Consider the following 12,248-nt stretch of genomic DNA (forward strand, 5'->3'; position numbering starts at 1 on the left):
GCACCGCACATGAAAATTTCAGAGAACCCTGCCATAAACAGCTTTTCTGTAAAAATATGGAAGTGCCCAGCCAATCAGATGCGCTTTTTGCAAATTTTGCCAAATGCGCACTTTGGTTAGCTCCCAACGAAAAACTGTTGTGGTGACAGCTCTGAAAATAGTTTGTAGTAGACTGTGAACCAATAGCATTGATTCTAACTAATTATTACAGAATATCAAAGCTGTGATAGTGAGAAAAAAAGTATTGACAATGGAACATTGCACAATCTTGGCCAAAGTCCAGATTTTTTTCTCCAGATCTTTAAGCACTGTTTTCAAGTTTTGTCAGCTTGTTGCCATGAAAGTCACTGTAACTTTGCAATAAGTATCTTTGCCCTAGTCAGTATCTTTGCCCTAGTCACATTAAAGAAATCATGAGAAACACTCAAGTTTATGCCCACTGTTAAGACCATCCTTTATTTTCTTTCAAGTTTCCCAAATTAAGTCTATGGACTTGAAGTAATGTAATCTGGGAAACATGTTGGGTCGTTTCTTTTGTTTTGCTATTACGTAGCAAGAAATGTAGCCGAATAAACAGTAGCACTGCTGTGACATATGGGCTCCGTGCATGCTTGTGGTTGCAGGTTCCTTTTTTTTTCTTTTTTTTTTTCTTTACGAGGCCAAAATGCCCCAGGATGATAATTCGGAAAGTGAGGATTGACAAAAGACAAAACTTGGCAGTGCAAACACTTGATGTGTTCTAGGACAGGTATCGCAAAATCTGTGCACGGGTGCAGTGACAGAACAGTGGGACATTGACCCATAGTTTGAAGTTCGTAATTTGATATCAGGTCTTAAGCACATGTCCTACTTGCAGTTCATTAGGAACAGAGTGGAGAGGATGCGAGAACAAATTACTTAGTGGATCGCAGAATATTACCGTAAAAACGTACACATAATATGATAACTTTTTCCAATTTTTAGCATCCCAAATTTCGGCCTCCGATATTTTGGTTTCGTTATTGCTGCCTGGCTAGCGTCATTCTCTTCCTTCTTTAGCATACAGGCTCATAATCTAGAAGCGGCGTGGGTTTGGTCGCCATAACGTGCTGAAATAGCCAGCTTGCGTTCACTATGGCATCACACAAGCTAATGTGCTAACCATGTGAAGTGCACGCTATTGGGAAATTTAATTTTTTTCTTTGCGAGTGAAACAGCAAAATGTCAGGAATGTGAAAGCAGTACTCGGCTGCCTTAAATAGGAAGATGATTTTAGCTGCAAAGAAGATCGGCAGTGGTGCCGATGGGAGGCAGTTCAGTGTGACTCGCTCAGGACTCAATCGTTCTGTTTGCCTCCCTCATATACTATAGTTGATATACAAATACAAATACCTTTATTTCAACATCAGGGATGTTAGGGGTGCACCCAAAAAGCCTATGACTGGCTTGACAGAGGGGTGCACCCCCGTACATAAAAACCGGCAGCAACAGAACACGGACAGAACAATAAAAAAAGACTACAGTGCATAGGTAAACATCACATTCAATAAAAATTAGTGAACATCCTCTTGTAATAACAAATAAATGAAGGCGGCAGAATTAACACAATAAGCTCAGGAACACTAAAGAATGCAAAACGAAGAATAACAATAAGAAAAGAAAAAAGGGAGAAAGGAGGCGCAAACTTGCAGTAAAAAACAAAATAGCAAAAAGAAAACTGTATCGTTAGGTCCTCAGTGCTCATTGCGCCGATTAAGAAGAGTTGGAATTATATGTCTGAGCATTTGACGACCGTAATTAGTACGAAAGGATGGCACATACCAGCAAAACTTCTATTATGAAACTTCTATTATTTATTTTTTTTCCCTTCTTTTCTGTCGCTATTTGCTATACCAAAATCTAGCTTCTATTATATGTAGGTTCGTGTTATATGCGGGTTTTTACAGGAACTTGATCAATAAGGGAATGTGCAGTGGAACTTGCAATGAGCCAACAGCACAATGGGGCAGGCATCCTGAACGACAACTACGAAGAAATAACCTATGCACTGTTTCGATGCAATAAAATGTTTACCTCTCCGTGTCATCTCATTGGGAGATGTTGTTTGCCGCATGAGCAGTTCACATGATTATGTTAGGTAAGCTGAGGCAAAAAGAGAAAATAGAGGTGAATCAATCCCTACAGAAAGGTAGCATCGTGCTTTTGTCCTGCTCGGAGAAGTATCACTGGCAAAAAAAAGTTGAATGGTGATTCTACCTCTTGTTGAGGTCAATCAAAGACGATGTCTTCCTGAGCAAGTTAGGGGTGAAAGTGAGGTGGAGTCAATGCGCACCACACTCTATTGTGTCACCTCTCGCATGAAGGGAGTAGGAGGAGTGTCAGACTGCTTAAATTTTTCTACTGCAATATCATCAGGTTCAGCCCTCATCAGCGCACATTTTTAGGCAGCACATATTCATAGGAATGGCTCCCTCCTTAGGTTGTACTAACTCTGGGATCAGCCCACAATATAGGGCAGAAAGCCAGACACCCGGCCGATATGGAAAAGTGGGGGTAACCTGCTAAGAAGTACTTGCCTTGAAAAGGCAAATGGTCGATACATGTGTGCAGTAACAACTTGTGTAACAGAAATGTGTATTTGCACCCTCCCCATCAGTCATGACACTAACCACAATTGGCCCATGTGTAACATGGCATAGGAAAAAATTCACGAGTGGCTGGAGGCGTTGCCCCTATGTATGCACATGTCTCGTCCTTCAGTAACGGCACAGGAAACCATTTTTATCAGCACACATGTGCAACATGAGGTCAGTAAAACAAGAATATACATAGTATATGAAATGGTTGATTTCTGCCACTGGGTATTCGAAAAAATGCATGCTCTAGAATCGCAGGTGTTGTTAAAACCATGCAAGCTTGAGTCAACCTCCAATGTGGTGCCACCTTAGCTAGAGCGCATAAATATAAACCCTCAACACAAAACTGCCGGATGTGACCTTGATTCACCTCCCATGAGATGACCTGTAGAGTTCAATGAAATCAAAATAAAACACTTGTGCAGTCAGTTGGCCTTGTGTTTGGAATACAATCTTGGCATTTCTGGCAATGTACAATGGCAGAGTATATATATATATATATATATGCTCACCTTGAGGTTAAAAATTATATTACATTGGCAACAGTGTATAGACTATTTCGTCCTAGTTGTCACCCCAGTGTGGTATTGACTCACTGCAAGTTTCACTGTGCGCTCCTTTATTGGTCAAGTTCATACTCTGTGATCCACCAAATAATTTGTTCTTGCATCCTCTCCATTCTGTTTCTAATGGATTGCATGCAGGATATGCGCTTAAAGGCCTCATATCAAAAGCAAGCGTCGCAAACCATGTGACCATGTCCCACCATTCTGTCGATGCTCCCGTGCACAGATTTTGCTATACCTATCCTAGAACCCACTGAGTGTTTTCACCCTCAAATTTTCTTTTTTTGTCAATCCTCGCTTTCCGAACCATTGTGTAGCATTTTTCGTGTCATAAAAATTTTAAAAAACCTGCAACCATGAGCACACATGGCTGTATGTTGAGCACATATGTTGCAGCAGCGCTACCATTTATTCAGTCCCATTTCTCACTTAGTAATTCCAAAAGAAAAGAAATTATGTAATAACATGTTTTTCCAGATAAGTTCAAGTCAAAAGACTTCATTTGAGAAAATTTTTTTTAAATCAAGTATGGCCTTCTTTTAAAAAAGATTTCTAATTTACTGCTTATTTAACAATAGGCCTAAACTTGGACGCTTCTCAAGATTTTTAGTGCTGACTAGGGCAAGGATATTTGCCTAAAAGTTAAATGACTTCAATAGCAACAAGCTGACAAAATTTGAAAACCGAGCTTCTCATAGATGTGGAGGAAAAAAATGTGGACTTTGGCCAATATTGTGCAATGTTCTATTTTTGCAATATTTGTCCTCCTCATTGTAGTGGTGATACTCTGTAATAATTAGTTAGAATCGATGCTATTGACCTGCATTTTATCACTAAATATTGTTAGCCAGAGCCACAACCCTTCTTTAAAAACTAACCGAAATGCAGATTTTGCTAAATTTGCAAAATGCACTTCTGACTTACTGGACGCTTCCATCTTTCTTTATTTTGAAAATATTTTTCGCTTGCAAAACTAATATTGATTTCATATTTTTTAGCTCTCGGTCAGCAAAATATATTTTTTGATCAAAATTAAAATTGTCATTGGACATGCCCGGCCAAACTTAGCCACCTATTGTCTACTTACATCGAATAGTTTAAAATCATCTTGAAGATCTCATGCAAAAGTGCAGTGATGTACTATGCATACAGTCAAATTCTTGTTCACTGCCACATTCGATATATATAGAACGCTGCATTGCATTGCGCCCCTGCAAGTGTGCTTCCCCTAATGGCAATGTGATCACTTATCACATCATCGGAAATGCTCAATCCGACGAAATGGCATTGTTTTGGCAAATGCTGTCAAACAAGACATTTCACCTGAAAGGCAGGAGTAAAAATTAGCAAAGTGAGTCTCTTTAAATATGTATGACTTGTGGAGCAAGGGTCTATTTGCACTCCATAATGGCGGATTTGCTTCAGTAAGCTTCACCGCAGCACTGCCGGGTAATACGGTGAAGCATACTGATAGCGAAGAAAACTGCCGTGTAGAGCATACTACTTGCGACCATTAGTTATTCGAAAGAGTATCGCCACTCTGCTTCAAGAATGCAAAAGGCCTCGGGGTCCAATACGCGTGTTCCACAAGAAAGCGTGGATGGCACTCAATCGTTTCACTAAGTGGCTCCGGGCACGGGATGCATAACTTGAGATTTCTCATAGAGTTGTCGCAAACAGCAATTTAGGGTCCCGCAAGCAGCCAGATTGTTGTGTTCATATAGGAGGTTGTGGCCAAGTACTGCACCAGGGTGGCCAATCCTGCTCTGATGAGGGAGTGCGTTACCGGTTCTGGTCACCGGGATCAGGCCACACTCCAGGCCTGTTTATGCAATTTTATCAACACGCGGATTTTTTTTTTCTTTAATCTGGTGGAAAATTGCGCGGCACCGGGATTCGAACCACGGACCTCTTGCACGTGAGGCGGGTGTTCTACCTCTACGCCACCGCTGCATTGGGTGAGAGAACAAACACGAGTTAATGATATCTTAGTTGAAATCAAGAAAAAGAAATGGGCATGGGCAGGACACGTAATGAAGAGGGAAGATAACCAATGGTCGTTAAGAGTGACGGAATGGATTCCAAGGGAAGGAAAGCGTAGCAGAGGGCGGCAGAAAGTTAGGTGGGCGGATGAGATTAAGAAGTTTGCAGGGACAACATGGCCACAATTAGTACATGACCGGGGTAGTTGGAGAAGTATGGGAGAGGCCTTTGCCCTGCAGTGGGCATAACCAGGCTGATGATGATGATGATGATGAAGCAGCCAGAACAAATCTGACCCCAACCCCCCATTTGGACGAATTCTTACATTACAATTTGCATTTAACAAAACCACCACTCGCCGCATCTGCCCTTCATGGAAAGACTATCACGGTAGCGGCTTGCAAGACTCATCGCTGTGCCATTTGCGGGCCCACAGTCAGTGCTGCATGCTTTTCATTCGTGCTCACAGGGATACATCAGTGGGAATAGGCTAGGGTATTCTGGAGGCTGAAAGATACTTTCGAATTTAACAGCGCCTGCCTGGTTGTCTCAGTCCCGATGTATGGTAATCGACGGTTTGAACGGTGCATTGTAATGGCCATGCAACCAGGCCCGTTTATGCACAATTCTCAGTACAAGCATGCTGATGGTGGTGTGAAGCTTATAGGCTGGTTTCACCGACGATTACGATACTCCCTAATGCGAAATTTGAGCGCAGCTTTATACTTATTTTCATTTCGCAATATATTGAGGCAAAGAATTTTAGAGAGACGTGTAGCAGAGTCGGCATTGTCGAAAATCTGATCTGCGGGTCAAGCGCTCTGGCTTTTATGCATGACTCGTCGCAGGTTCCAGTGTAATTGCTGGTGCCACTTGGCTTCCAGAAAGTACTACACAATTTGCAACGTGCATACAATCAGATTACAAAATGATAGCAAACCATGACAAACGAAACAAGCGCAAGCGAGAGTTAATGGGAGCAGACGGTAGTGCAAAACTAGTAGTATGGCTGAGACCAGATACGAGCGCATCGGTGTCGGGTGGGTTTGCATGAAACCGGTTTCCTGCGCGCTCGTCACTGAAGGGGCTGCTCTCATTCGTGCCCGCCATTCGCGGCTCGCGTCTTTCATCTGCTGCCCCACATTTGCTCTTTCATCTTTCACTGTTGTGCTAATTCACTCGTTTACGCCGCCACTCACCACAGGAACGGACCATTAAGATATGCGCTCTAAAACACGCAAGCACTTCGTGTGCAAGGCGCACTGCAATGTCAGTGCAAACAATTTATCAATTGAAAGGGTTAGTCTTGCAATCAGTTTATCAAAGAACGTTCCGCAGTGCAAGTTACGACACTCATTTGCAAAAAAAGACAAAAAGAAAGAAGTAATGTTTTGCATTCGACGCAGTCTTGGAGTAGCAAATCAGTAAATTCCAGTTTTTCACTATCTTGGGCAGCTGTCCGAGACATGGAGTTTCAGATAAGCATGTTTTATATTTTATATTATCGATATAAGCCTATTTCGCTATACCCTTCGAGTTCGGTATATCCGGGATCAACTGTATTATAAGTCAGTTCGACTGTATATCTCGTTAGAAAGAGCCACTTTTGACACACTAGCTTCACTCACCTGAAAGGCGAAATCCACCTGTTTACTATACACAGTGATGAGCATATCGGATTTCACAAAACACATCAAAGAAAATGCCTGATGAATGTGCTTGTTTCTTAAGCACCTACTAAAGTGGCAGCAACTACAGTGAACCCTCGTTATAACGAAATCGCTTTAGTTGAAATATTGGTTTATTTGAAGCTTTTAGTGCTTCCATACTACACGATAATTCTATAGATCCTTTGCTTTTGATTAGATTTGATTGGATTATCTAGCAACTATCCAGTCAGTTTCAGTTTTCGGTTTTCTTTTTCTGCCACACATGGATTTTTAAAGCGTCTCCGGAGAAGGGGTGTGGTCGGCCCGATGAGTGCTTGTAGCTTCCGAGAGGGCGTCGCGCACTGCTCATGTACGGACGCATCGCATTTCTACCAATTTTAATGCATCTGTGTGTGAGCTTTTGGACTTGGGAAGCAGCACTTGTACGGGAGACAACTTTGGTTTGTCAGATTTCCGAACAGGGTTTCACTTCCTGTGCTACACCGCTTCAAGCTGCCTTGAGCCGATATAAAGATATCCTGTGTTTTGTAAAGATCACATTTCTTATCTACAGGGTGTTAAAAGCCTTCGGTGAGGATCATTTGTTGGTGGCCACGCAGCAAATAGAGTGCTGTGTGATAAGACGGCGGGGAGTTGATCTTGGTATCCCGCTAAGGCTAGTCGCTAGTGTTAATGCTTTCTTTTACATCTCAAGAAATTTTTTACATTGCAAATTTATATTTGCTGGAATACTGCTGAGATCTTTCGCACTGAAAATGCATATTAAGAAAATTTTTTAAAGGCTTTTTTGCGTAAAGCAGCACTGCCGTTTTTTTGCTTTTCTTCAACAAAACTTTTGTGTAGATATTTTTTTTATTCAGATTCTTTTCAATAAACATGTTGTTCGGGAATGGTACCTTCGGAAAGCAAATTTCCTCTTTTCTTTTCAATTTGAAAGAGTCGACTCTTCTTACAATGAAGCCTGATAATCCGACAATAAATGTCTGATTTATCTGAAGTCTGTAATATCTTAAGCGCCTCACTTCCGAAACTTTGGTTGTGATGTGCAACAAAGTTATTGCAAAGAGTGAGTGACAAACGTCTAAAGTAAAAAAAAAAAGTATCACTTTTACTTGAGAGGCAAGGCATCGATTGCGATAGCAAATTAGTCGACAACTATGTGAAGTAAGGATAGTAGTTTTATCGCCCGTATAAATTTGTAAACATTAGCTAATTTTAACTACGTTAATAAGCACGGTGTCACGTGCGCACAAGTAAAAATGAACACATCCCGCTCGATGACCGCAGAAAGTTGCTGTCGAAACATTCCAGTGAGGAAGCGCGGTAGCAGCAGCGAGCAAATTGACCGTGGTGCTGTCTCTTGCTTCAGCGGGAATTGAACGTCGAAAGTACAGCGCATATACGAAGCTACGGGCACTGGGTGCACTTTGTCCACATCGCAGATCGTTTTCAAGACATTGCGCCCGCACAGCCATGTCATAAGCAGCAGCCGCCGGAGTAGAATCGTCCCCTCTCCCCACACCCCACCCGTGCCTCGCTCACGCGATAGTGAGCCGCGATCGTCGGCTTACCCTCGCAAGTCAGTTGTCTGCCCGTGTAGACACTGCAAAAGTCTGTTTTATGCGCCCCATTGTGACAAAAATTGCCACTAATTTCGTCCGCTGTAGCCGATAGTCTGTTGTAGCGAGGTCCGTTAAAAGCGAACTTTGTTGCATTGATAAAATATGTAGAGCAAACTAAGGTTGAAATATGGTCCGTTATATCCGAAAGTGGGTTGTACGCGGGTCCGTTATAATGAGCGTAGACTGTACTATGCACTTTAGTATCACGTGTGCTCATTGAAAGGAAAAAAAGAAAGTATTTACTAGACTACTGAAAAACTGCTGCTTTTCCCATGGGCAGGAAAGTGCTAAAACAGTCATTGTCCTGTCCAAGTGACTTTGTTACAACGAGGTTTTACTGTACTTGGTTCAAGAAAAGCTCGTACATTTGCTCAGAAAGTACCAATGTAAAAGTCGTGATAGCTAAGCGCATAATAATTGTCTTCTAGAATGTGAGAATTTCCAGGGTTCAACGAAACATCTTTCGAGGGCCGTACATTTTCCTGGAGATAAACACTCACCGCAGGCAACAAAAAGAAGGAACCAAGTTAGACGTTTTGAGACGCTTACGGGTCCCTTGATCACAAATGCAAAGAAGGCTTGACCGTGCCTTATATACGCAGTAGATGGCACAATAAACTTCTGTATAATTTGTATAGATTCCCACGTGTCCGATTAAGCATATGAAGTGTGTATTGAATTAATAAAGATTCCAGAAGACGGTGGAATGACAGTGATTTCTATGTGGCGATGATAGTCGTAGAATGCCAATCAATGTTGTGACCTGTGTTTAGACGATTTTCAGCTAGTGTGTTGGTGACTGCGTGTCCCTTGTGAACGACCCTTTCAGTCATAAACTTTGTTCTTCTTTCTTTGTTCTTCTTTTCTTTTTCCTGTGGCCAGTTTTTATCTCCCAACAAAAATACATAGGAGTACATAGCATATTTAACACGATGGCGGCAGACGCTGCACAAGCCTTTTTCGGGCAGCCGTCATGTGATAGCTGTTAGAGCTGGTTCACTGACAGCGCAGAGAGTCCACAGACTGTTCAGGACTTCTGGTTCTAAAAAATGAATGTTATTCCGGCGGCTCTTCGGCTGGTGAAGCTGGCCGAGAAAATCGAATGTGGGACAGCAGTCGCAAGCAATCCAGAACTGTCAGGGCTGGCTAGTCAAAGATGCCCAATGCTAATCCATCTTTACAACAATTTCAGGCCATTTGCAGCTGTTACATGTGTTCTGCTGCATGTCACATGTGGCATAGGCCGAGTTCTGCCATTTGTGCCTTTTTTTCTTCTGGCCAGTTAGCTATAGTTCAGCAGTATAAACAAACTATCACTCGTATTCACTCACCATGATTTATTTGAGGCTTTGCACTTACTAATGTTCACACACATGTCTCCTCGCACTCACCAGCACTCATTGATGTTCACACTTGCGCTTTTGAAACAAGGGTGAGTGAGTGTACTCACGAGCGTGCCGACCTATGCTGTTAGCCTATGGTGAGGCAACATTTGGCACTTGCGGTTAGTCAGCTGACCAGCTGCATGTTTAACACTTTTAAGGTTGCATTTTTTCAAAAAGTGTGTCCCCCCAGGATCAAATTTTTTTATTGGGAATTTAAGTTCTTTGAAGTGGCCTACTTTGAGAAAAAAAAAAGTGACTAATTTTTGAGATGACAGTAATACTACAATCTTTTCTGTGTGTGCAATATTATACATAGCTTATTGTACGACTTATAGAAGTCGTTCTAAGTGGTTACAGCTTGTGAACTCGCTTGCTACAATTAGTAGATTAATATATGCGCTGTAAAATAATTCAAGCGTTTTTGATTTCTCATAGGAATAATAGCCATCTCATTGAATAATTTAGATGAAGGGTTAGAATTGTGCTATCTGCCATAGGGAAGTTTTGAAATTTTGGTGCAGCTAAAGAAAAAAACACCTTGTATATGGTAGCAATGTAATGAAGTAATGTTTGTAACAAAGGAATCGATTCTCACTTTGCAAATGGTCACCCCACATTGCAACAAAAACTAACGAGCTTGATGGCTGACATGGGCTTTCACCCATAGGCCAATGCACCACTGCATAAAGCAGTACAGAGAAGCGAAACTGGGTTGCTGGTAGTTCGATGCACTCTATCCAGGCTTACCAAAGCTGTGTGTTTTTGGGTAACTGAGGCAGTGCATTAGTATTGCTATTGCCACCTTTGTAGCCAATGCATGGCCCATTCTAGTTAATTTTTAGCAATGCGGCTTTTAAAGTGCATTCCACAGAATTGCAAACACGACAACACATCTTGTAACTACAAAAGTAATAGAAAGAAGTATGACAGTTCTGTTTGTATTCACGGGAGTCTAGATGTGGGCAAATTCCGTACACAAAGACAGACACATTTCAGCACGTGGATGCACACTGCAGTAGATGTCAGAAAAATTTCAGCAACAGCGCATCCTTGCGCTCCAGAGGAACTGATAAAACTCGAGCAGAGTGCAGCCACGAATTATGTCGGAGTACAGAAGAAAATTTTTATGTTGAGATGTTGGACACAGTGAAATTTTCTTATTCATAAATATTTCAAGTAATATGGATGGTGTTAGCATTGCAGACGCTTTTGACAATTTCACAAATCCAGTCAGTACTCGTATGAGGATGCCACTGCGTCGTCGGGTGCAGTTTAGATGGTAGAGCTGTGACAATGCACAAGAAAGCATGAGAGAAAATGAGTAATACTTGACTTAGGGGTTCAAGGCAGCATTGTTTCATGTCTTGTAGGATGTACCATATTTACTCGTATAATGATCGCACTTGCTTGTCAAAAAAATTGACGGAAATTCAGGGGTGCGATCATTACGCAGCTTAAATTTCCCACGAAAATATATATATTTTTTTCATCCTGCGTTTGCTGCGGGATGACAACAGGTCAACAAGCAGGCGGCATAGAGTTTCATCAATGCCTCCTTTACATTGGTTTCATACCATAGTTCGGCTGCCACTGTAAAGTGCGGGACACCAGAACAAATATTGCGGCCGGTGGAGCAAGCAGAACGCGCCGAAAGCGATGTTTGTGCTTCTCGTGAGTACATTACGCGCATTGAAACAGTTTCTTCTGTATAAGTAATGAATGATATCATTAATATCGGCAAGTTTGCAACAATAACATAGCCATGTCCACTTTGAGGAGACAGAAACAGAGATTAATGCGTGCGTAGGTTTCAGTGACATAGAAACACATGGCGGGCATGCTGCGGAAACTGCGGCATTTGTCTTCGCTACTATTTTAATACGACACGTTTCTGCTAAGGGTGGGCAAATATCTTAGCTGTGTTACAAGCGTCGGCGTATGAATAGGGTACATTTCTCGTATCAGTGTAAATGTGGCCACCATAGTTGCCGCTTGCGATTTGTTGCGTGCCCACGAGTGCACACAAGAAGAATCGAAAGGCGCCTTTTTTGTTGTTGGCCAAAACAATTATGAAGCCTACAAGTAATAAAGCCACGGCAAGTTCGGTTGTTTTTCTTTTTTTTTTCATGGAAGTGCGGAAAGTGATGAAAGGAATGAAATGGGGCATCTGCTTAAGAATGTTTGGTGTGTGCAGACCGCTTGGTATGTCTTCAAGAGTCGTTCGCATAGCATTTGACAGCATTCAACAGATGGTAAGCACGACCATCATTAGCTAGACTTGGCACACGACATATCGCTGCGACAAGTTCAGGGTGCGATCATTACACAGGAAAGAACAAAAAATCGAATTTTGACGACAAAATTCAGTGGTGCGATTATTACGCGAGTGCGATCATTATGTGAGTAA

At 42.0% G+C, this 12,248-nt stretch overlaps 1 protein-coding gene across 7 annotated transcripts in view; it reads left to right on the plus strand.

Annotated features, from left to right (window-relative positions):
- The window catches only part of LOC126548188 (uncharacterized), an 85,891-nt gene that overhangs the window by 57,042 nt on the left and 16,601 nt on the right, over nucleotides 1–12,248 (plus strand). The gene's annotated exons all lie outside the window — the stretch shown is intronic.

Source organism: Dermacentor andersoni, chromosome 1 (assembly GCF_023375885.2).
Source record: "Dermacentor andersoni chromosome 1, qqDerAnde1_hic_scaffold, whole genome shotgun sequence".
Classification (NCBI taxonomy): domain Eukaryota; kingdom Metazoa; phylum Arthropoda; class Arachnida; order Ixodida; family Ixodidae; genus Dermacentor; species Dermacentor andersoni.